Below are 9641 nucleotides of genomic sequence, written 5' to 3' on the forward strand. Positions count from 1 at the left end.
TGCTTTAAGCGTAAACTGGATTTATTCATTTTAGTTCTGATCATTGATATAAAGGGAAGCAGACTCTCAACTCTGTGAGCACTAAATTGGTCACTTACTCATCATCATTTTGTCATCATTACTGAAAGAAAATATACTGTATACATGGATGTAATTATTGCTGTCTACTGTGGTAATGTTTGCAAAAAAGTGGTGTACTAATGCTTTTTTGTTTCACTGTGGGAATAAGCCTTATTTATTAAAGACATTCCTTTAGTTTTGAATGCAGAAGTTCAGTCTTGAACCAGCAAAAATAACCATTTATTGTACTAGCTTTTCCTGACAACCACAAATGAATGACCCTCTACAGAGACCCTTTTGTCACATTGCCATGGCTGACATCAAACCTCAAACAAATTCAAATACTCTAATTGAAAATGTGCATAAAAACATTTGCATGGAAAACTGGAGTAGAGTATGACAGCATGTGTTACAGCTGCAGGGAACAGACTGGTGAAGTGGCCAGGGCCCTAGATTAAGAGACCCCAACAAACACCAGAAATCAGCTGCCTCTGGATGCCAGATCAAAACTGGTCAACTAGTAAAAAATAATTATTATAAGGGCCTTACTAACAATACATTTAAAGTAAAGCATCAAAACATGTCTGTGGAAGATGGCACAGTATGCAGTATATACAGGGGCCAGGGACACTGGGCACCCTGACAAGAAAGCAAATGTGGCCTCTTGACCTTCATGGCTTAAATTTAGTACAGTATAACCTGATGTTTTTGAGAGGGCTCTCTCCAATTCGGGGGACATAGTCTTAATTTTCTCCTAAAAATGCTCATTTTCAAACCAAACTAAAGCAGATCACCCTACTTTACTTCTATATTTTGCACTTCAAGTCATGTCTGTCATCTCATGATTCTTTAAATAATGCTAGTTACAGGCCCAGAACGTTTTCCTTAACATTTAGATGCAAGTTAAAGTATGAGGCTTTTCATAACCAATAGATAAATAGTCAGGGCTCCTGTGTTGCCAGTTTTAGCGATAAAACCTTTCTGATTGTGTGTGCTGGTCAGCAAAATACAGGAATGTTAAAGAGATATAGCAATTATGAGGGTTTCTGAGGTATGTTTGAAATTTGGACACAACTGACCATGCCTGAAACACACTGGTGTGCGTGCACAGATATGTGATGTGTGTTTATGTGTTAAAACACCTCCGGAGCATGATGTGTAGTTGGATGTGTTCGACTTGGGTAGAAGTGAGGCACTGGCTAAATATGACTCGTGCAATCACTCTCCTGCCTTATAGCCAGCTCCTCAGGCGGTTAACTCCTGGGAGGGCACACACCATACATGTGGGCTTACAGTTACTACAGAGCAGATGAGTAGCGTGTGTGTGTGTGTGGTGGTGTTTGTGGTTGGACCTTGTCCTCTCAGCCCTCTACCACTCATAGATTTAGACATTGTTATTATTTCAACACAGTTAGCAGCTGTGTTTTAGTGGCAAAACATGGTAATCATTTCCCCATTACTGGGTTTTATCTTGGTTGAGGAGTATTTATAACTGTGGACTGGTTCACTCTACTTTCTCATGACACAACACAGATGCTTCTCAAAGTCACAGAATCATATTTAGTTAATCGAAGGTCCATTTGACTTAATAGAATTATCTGATATTACTCATTCTGTTTGCTTAAATAAAAAAGTCAGTTGTTAATTCTGATTATGTAGGCCTAAAGAAAACATTAAAAACAAAAAGTTTAAAAGAGGGCCTGTTTAAGACTGCTATTCACAGTCGAAATTAAAGCATATTCAGTTTAACGCTCTCCCAGCTGAGCTATTTCAGCAGATTAAAAGCATGTTATCATTTTAAAAAGCTCAAGAGAAACCCATGCTTGTATTCATTTCTTTGCCTAAGGGAACAAAGGTACAATGACACAAGCTTGTCCAGAGACATATACGTGCTGTACAGGCAAATTAGCTGATGTCAAAGAACAAAAAAACAACAACAAACAAAAACAAGTCTACAAAGGAAGGATTTGTAAGTTATGGCATCATTGAAGAGGGATCAAGATTAATGTTAACAGCACTTTATCACTAACAGACAAACACTACTGCTGAAACCTGAGATCAAACTAGGGACCTTTAGATCTTCAGTCTAACACTCTCCCAGTTTTCAGCACATAAAACTGATCTTTATGGTGATCATGATGTGCAAAATATCTTAAAAATATGTTTTAGTGTGCCAGGAAACCCCGATGGACACAGGAGGTACATGTAAAGTGTATGTGCAAAAGCACCAATTAGCTTCTCTTAGCATGGGCATGTGTTCTACAGAAGACAATCAAACATCTCCAAAAGTCTAAGATCCTGCAGCACCATTCTGATGTTTTCTGAGGTTTTATAAAGTACAAGATGAATTGTTACTTGTAATACTGTAAGTAATCAATACTAAAAAATAAATAATCAGTACAACTGTAGAATATTTTTGCTTCATCCCACATTTCTCTCTGACCTAATTTAGGGATATACTATTATTTCATTGGTCAAGATGACCTCACATGGCAAATCCAAGTCATGCTGATTCCTTCAAGGTCAAGGCTCGTTTACATAATTGACACTACTAATGAGCAAACAATACCTTCTTGACACATGTCTGATTAATCTCTTTCCAAGATTTGTAGGCTTTTTTCTTTGTAAAGTGCAGAGAGATGATTTTTATTGTAATTTGGCACTACAGAAACTGAATTCAATTGAATGCCACCTGCCGCAGTGGTTAGTGTGTCGCCTTACAGCAAAAAAGTTCTGGCTGACCCGATGCCTTTCTGTGTGGAGTTTGCCTGTTCTCCCTGTGCCTGCATGGGTTCTCGCCGGGTACTCTGGCTTCCTCCCCTAGTCCAAAGACATGCGGCTTAGATTGATTGGCAACTCTAAATTGACCTGAGGAGTGAGTGTGAGTGTGTCTCTACGTATCAGCCCTGTGATAGACTGGCATCCTGTCCAGGGTGGACCCCAATGTCAGCTGGGATAGGCTCTATCAAATACATTGAATAAAAAAAAAAAAATTTGTATTATCATCAAGAGAAGTATGGTGATTAAACCAAATGGCAACTTAAGGCTCTTGAGGAAGAACCAGTGAACCCTGTGCAATGGTTGAATACTGGACCAGTTTTGGGTGTCATACATATCTATATACAGTGAGTATTGCACCCCATATTGACAGAAAAACACAGAATTTTTGACATTTTTGCAGATTTATTAAAAAAGAAAAACTGAAATATCACATGGTCATAAGTATTCAGACCCTTTGCTCAGTATTTAGTAGAAGCACCCTTTGGAGCTAATACAGCCATGAGTCTTTTTGGGAATGATGCAACAAGTTTTTCACACCTGCATTTGGGGATCCTCTGCCATTCCTCCTTGCAGATCCTCTCCAGTTCTGTCAGGTTGGATGGTAAACATTGGTTGACATTTTCAGGTCTCTCCAGAGATGCTCAATTGGGTTTAAGTCAGGGCTCTGGCTGGACCATTCAAGAACAGTCACGGAGTTATTGTGAAGCCGCTCCTTCGTTATTTTAGCTGTGTGCTTAGGGTCATCGTCATGTTGGAAGGTGAACCTTCGGCCCAGTCTGAGTTCCTGAGCATTCTGGAGAAGGTTTTCGTCCAGGATACAGTGCCTTGCGAAAGTATTCGGCCCCCTTGAACTTTGCGACCTTTTGCCACATTTCAGGCTTCAAACATAAAGATATAAAACTGTAATTTTTTGTGAAGAATCAACAACAAGTGGGACACAATCATGAAGTGGAACAAAATTTATTGGATATTTCAAACTTTTTTAACAAATAAAAAACTGAAAAATTGGGCGTGCAAAATTATTCAGCCCCCTTAAGTTAATACTTTGTAGCGCCACCTTTTGCTGCGATTACAGCTGTAAGTCACTTGGGGTATGTCTCTATCAGTTTTGCACATCGAGAGACTGAAATTTTTGCCCATGCCTCCTTGCAAAACAGCTCGAGCTCAGTGAGGTTGGATGGAGAGCATTTGTGAACAGCAGTTTTCAGTTCTTTCCACAGATTCTCGAGTGGATTCAGGTCTGCTCCACATGCAATACTGTGTATATCCTTCTAAAGGAGGTTTGCTAAGCTTAGCCTACACCAAGAACAATGCAGTGCTGTTTTATGTGGCAGGGTGTTTATTGATAAGTAGAAGCTGTATTCCAATATCAGATGATTTCAGAACGATAGTGAAACCAACCCACTGACTGAATAAAAAGTGCACCTCAGCCTTCATAAGCACGAGCTCTTTAACTCTGATAATGTGTTTTGTGGTCTAACAGCACAATGCAGGCAGTTGAAATGATCCCCCAAGGTATGACACAAGAAGTTGTCCAAACCCTCCAGTATGTTTGCACACCTAGCTGGTTTTGGAGTGGGAAAGTCAGTAAACAGGTGAAAATGCTATAAATAGAATCTAGCTACTTAAGAATATACTGTAGTCATGAGGGAAAGCAACAGTCTGTTCCAGAGTCTGCGTCAGCACTGACCTTTCTGCTGTTTACTAAAGGGATCTGATTTCACCTCAACCTCTCTCTCTTTAACTTTTTCAACATTCACACTTAAGCCACCGTAGAAGGATGAAATGGTAGTTTTGTCCAGGAAGGAGAAGCTGAGGTAGTTCAGTCACAGGCCAAGTGTTATCACACCAATGATAAGCTAATTCCAGCAAGGAAATGTTTGTCATTTTTATGCAACATTGTTTTGCATTTTGAACTTCAACAAGCAAGGGTGCATGCTTGTAAGTATGCATGCATTCATGCATTTATCCTTTATGTCAGAGGTCAGAGCCAGCACAAAAAATGGGTTGGGAGCCTTACTGAAGGAAGGTTCAACAGAGTTTGAATGCTATGTTGAATGTTGAATGAAGCAAAAACATTGTAGGTACCTTTCTCATTACTAAGCCCTGCTGTGAACCATTGCTACAAGTTATTTGTAGCCATCCCCACAGTGGTTGCTTACAAACTATAAATATTCTTGCCTGTGAGTTAAACACTGACTTAATGTCTCTTCAGTTTCTCCTGGTCATTAGCCTACAGCACCGTCTGCTGGCATTACATGAGCAGGCCTCACATTTTTCTGTTGGTGTTTGACAAAAGTTAATTTGATGAAAAAACCTGAGTTACAATAAGACGCATAAAAATATGGACTACTCACACACACACACACACACAAAACTAAGGGTTAACATTAAGGTCAGAAGGTCAAAGAAGTGACACGATCAGCTCTTTTTCTGTCTAAGGTAAAGCTGGTGAGAAAAAGCAATAATGTGCACATCTTCATTATGCACCTCCCTAAACACAGATGAGCAGGCAGCAGTTTCCTATTTGTGCTGTCTAGTGTACATTTTGTGTTTGGGGATTCAATAATATCAGGTCGGCTGCTGGCTAAACATGAGCCATGTTTTCTTTCACCAGTCTTCCCAGTTTCTACTTTTAATAGAATAGTTTTCATAAGAAATGTTCACAAGGTTGAACAATTTGGAACTATAGGCCTAGGAACTGGTTCTTAATCTTCTAAGCTAACATCTGACCAGGTTTGCTATATTCCAGTTAGTTATTCAAAATCACTTTAGTCAGCTGAGTTTAGTTTAAACTTTGTTTCAATTCTCAGGTCACACAAACAGAGATATAGACATAAACAGAACAGAAAGTTACTGTTGTAGCACATAAGTAAAATATACTTACATTCACGTTGCATGCTTGTGGCCAAAATCAGATTTTTATTTTTTTTTTACATCTCCAAATAACTTAGATCTTTCTTTTCTTTTTCAAACAAAGCAAATATTTTTATAGCAGGTCTCGGGCACTTGCATCTGTGGTCCTATTCGATTCATGGACATGTTGGAAGTAACTAGATGCATGTAATTACTGTATTCAGTGTAAGTAAATTACAAAATAAATGAAATTACTGAGAAAACATGATTAAATTACAGTTACTAATCAAAATGTTGACAAAACGTGAAAGAAGTCACACCTAAATATATTCTTTTGGGTAAAAAGCTTTGAATAGCATTCATTTTGTTGCTTTGCATCTTTTTGCTGTGCAGAATGCCTTCTTCCTGAACAACGTGGGTTAGGAAAGCCTTTAAGACAAATTTAAGTGCAACATCATCACGGGTAGGATGGTTTAAAAGGAGCTGTCTCTACATGTAGATAGGTTCTATTCATTTGGTAGTATGTGCTAAATTTTGAAATTTGATTTTGATTGGTTCTGTTGTTTGACTTTACAACACTTTTTGTCTGTCAATCAAATCAACACACATTGCTCTAAGCCACCTGATCTGCCATATTGTCAGACAAGACTGCTTTTCACTGCTGGAATTCAATAGTACTTTCCATCTGAAATCAGAAAAGGGTTTGCTCGGTGCCTGTTCAGTAGGCTACATGTTTCAACAGTAATACATTTGTTGAAGGTTTGTTGAAGAACCTTTAATAAAAGTTTGACAGTCATAACTGTTGAGTACTGTTCTGAAGGTTACACTGCCTGGATAAAAATTATGTTAGGAATTTTCAGCTTTATTGCTTAGTTTAAACCCTTTTTTTAACAAAAATAATCAAAAAGTAATTAAAAGTAATGTTACATTGCTTTCATGAAGTAATAATTACTTATTATATTTTTAACAGGATAATATTTAAACTGTAACCTATTTCAAAAGTTACCTCCCCAAAACTGATGCAACCACCTTTTCTTTTAGTGTCTCACTTCTCTGCACACACATATTGCCTGTCGCCATCAGTACTGGCACTTCACAGTCCATCCCATAGGGGAAGTGTTGACCATTTCTCTATTCAAACCAAAGTGGAAGGACATGGATGTAACCATGAGCTGAGCTATGCCACTCAAGTTTATAACTCAACTGTCCCACATTACAATTAAATCTGAAAGTTCACACTACACCTGAGGGCATACATGTTTTTGTTTGTTTGTTTGGAGTGACACTGATTATTATTTTAAAACTGTAGATAAGCATTGATCAGCTAACATGTCCATTAATGTCTTTGACTCATACTTAATAGCTTACATAACAATCAACACAACAGGAAAACAGTCATTATGTTACTTACAATCATGAATGTGAACAACACAGAATGATCTGACAAAAAATGTAATTGAGTAATAAATTCTATAATGTGAATGTTACTTTAGGGTAGAGACACACCTGTTATATTCTGACGCTCAGCCACCATTGGGCCATCGATGAGCGTCTTGTCCTCCCGGTGTGTCCCACACAGTTTGCATTAGTTGGTCTTTGTCAGCAGCTTTTCAAACAATTTGATATGTTGAATTGGTGTCGACAGTCAGGCCTCGTCCGTGACAAAGAGATCAGTCCTCTTGAGTTTATTGTCAGGACTCTGTCCCTCCAGCTCCAGTCCCAGGCTTTTATTTTGGAAGTACTTCCTGTTTGGGTCACCTCAGTTTTGGACTCTTTACATTAATCAGCTGGTATTGTTTTCACCTGCATCTCATCACCCAGATTGGCAACACCTGCCACACAAGCATATAGGCAACTTCCCCACACCAGGAGGTTGCCAGATTGTTCTAGACCTAAGCTCTGACTTTCTAGCATTTTTTCCTCTTCCTCTTCCTCTTCCTCTTCCTCTTCCTCTTCCTCTTCTCCTTCCTTCCTTCCTTCCTTCCTTCCTTCCTTCCTTCCTTCCTCCCTCCCGCCCGCCTGACTATCTTGTTTTGACCTCGGATTGTCTGTTGACCACCATGTTTGCCTTGTTCCCCCCAGATTCTGATTGCCTGCTGTTTACCGACCCGCTGATATCTCCTCCCTGACCTCTCTCTTGTGGATCTCTTGGCTGTTGATGTTTACCGGCGCTGACCTCGAACTGTATTATCGACCTGATTTTGATTCTGAACTTGTACTGTTATAAAGAACCTATAATTGAGTTCACTACAAACATTATTTGGCAGTTTCACCTACCAAACCTGACATTTATAGCAAATTAGTGCACCAGAAGACAACCGTTTGGGAAAGCCCCCTCAGCCTGTCACTGTAGTATCCATGATTTCATCCATTTAGTGTAGTTTCTTTGGTTTTTGCCTCCACAACCTCTTTTCTTCTTCCACTTCAAAAAGACAAAGGGCAGAGAAGAGCAGTGCCATTTGTAACTTCTTATCACAATAGAAGCAGCTATAAACAGCAGCTGTTTTGAACAAGAGGTGCTTTGTTTATAGCTTATACAGCCACATTTTAGCTCTTCTTCTTTGCCTTTCTGAATGGCAAATACCACTGACTGTATGTAAAAGATAGACAAACCCACCTTGACATCGTGCACTGGTTTCCTGAAAAGTGGTTTTGAAGGTCAAGTCTGGTTGTCACCATATTGGTAGTGGTTTACTCCGCCTGCTATGCCTGATCCAAAACTGGGCAAAGAGGTGAAGCGTGTGTGGAGCTCATTAGACAGCTAGTGGCCAGCCACCTATGGCGGGGCCCTCCCCCTATCAAAGTGGCCACACTCTTAATTATGCATAACTTTTAATCTCAATACAATTAAATGGGCAAGTTATAAAAGATTTAGCCCCTGTACAGTTGTCATGGAAGGTGAAATTAGCTATGGAGATCAAAACTGTTTTTTGTACCAGTCTGTAAACTTGTTTATTTCTGCGTTAAAAATGAGCATTTTAACATGGGAGTCTATTGGTTGTTTATTTCTGCGTTACAATTGAGCATTTTAACATGGGAGTCTATTGGGACTGTTTTGGAACCAATCTCTAGTGGCCATTCGAGAAACTGCAGGTTTTGGCACTTCATCAGTATTCACATGGAGCTAGTGGGCAGGTTGATGGCATTTTATCATGTGACCAGCATGAACCTGGAAGAACACAGGCATCCACTAATGAAGAAAAAACATCTTCATTTACAATGAAGATGCCAACGAATGTGGAGACAACATGAGTCTCAGGAGCTTCTGTTGTTAAGAGCACACATGAATCGACTCAGAGGTTGGCCTTCATCGCTGCTAGTTTGGTATGTCTCTGCCCTTAGTATCAGGGACCAAGGCAAAATAATCCTGTCTTCCTGAGCCAAGCACATGCACCTTCACACACAAAGTCATACCTCTGTGAGGTCTGTGAAGAGACTAAACAAGAGCATCGGTCACAGTAATTATGCAGGAATGTGAGATGGTGACATTAGTTTAGAGATACACTGAGTTCACATTGACAAACTGAAAAACGGCCTGAAATCCATCCGCCCTTCCAAGGGCAAATCATGATACTGTATTTCCTCTTGAAAATAAAATTTCAAGATAATTCCTCAAAAAATGGTCATCTTTCATTGCTTTCAGATATTTATGAAAAAATAATTATTCAAACTATTTGGGGTATTTCCAAAGTTCTAAGGTTGGCAACTGGTGTTGGTTAAAGGTATTGTCCAGTTATCAACCTCAGCATTTTAGATATACCAAGACCCAAATGAATGAACTCCTCTAGATACATTTTTGGTAACATTAAAGTAAACCTCAAAACCACTGTTTGTTGCTGTCAATGTTCCTGTTAATACTGCTTATTTTGTTATATTACACAGCCTTATGCTGGTTTACTGTTTGCACATTGAGAGCTGATGTACAAAACCACAGAAGACAATTT

Source organism: Monopterus albus, unplaced genomic scaffold (genome assembly GCF_001952655.1).
Source record: "Monopterus albus unplaced genomic scaffold, M_albus_1.0 scaffold133.1, whole genome shotgun sequence".
Classification (NCBI taxonomy): Eukaryota; Metazoa; Chordata; class Actinopteri; order Synbranchiformes; family Synbranchidae; genus Monopterus; species Monopterus albus.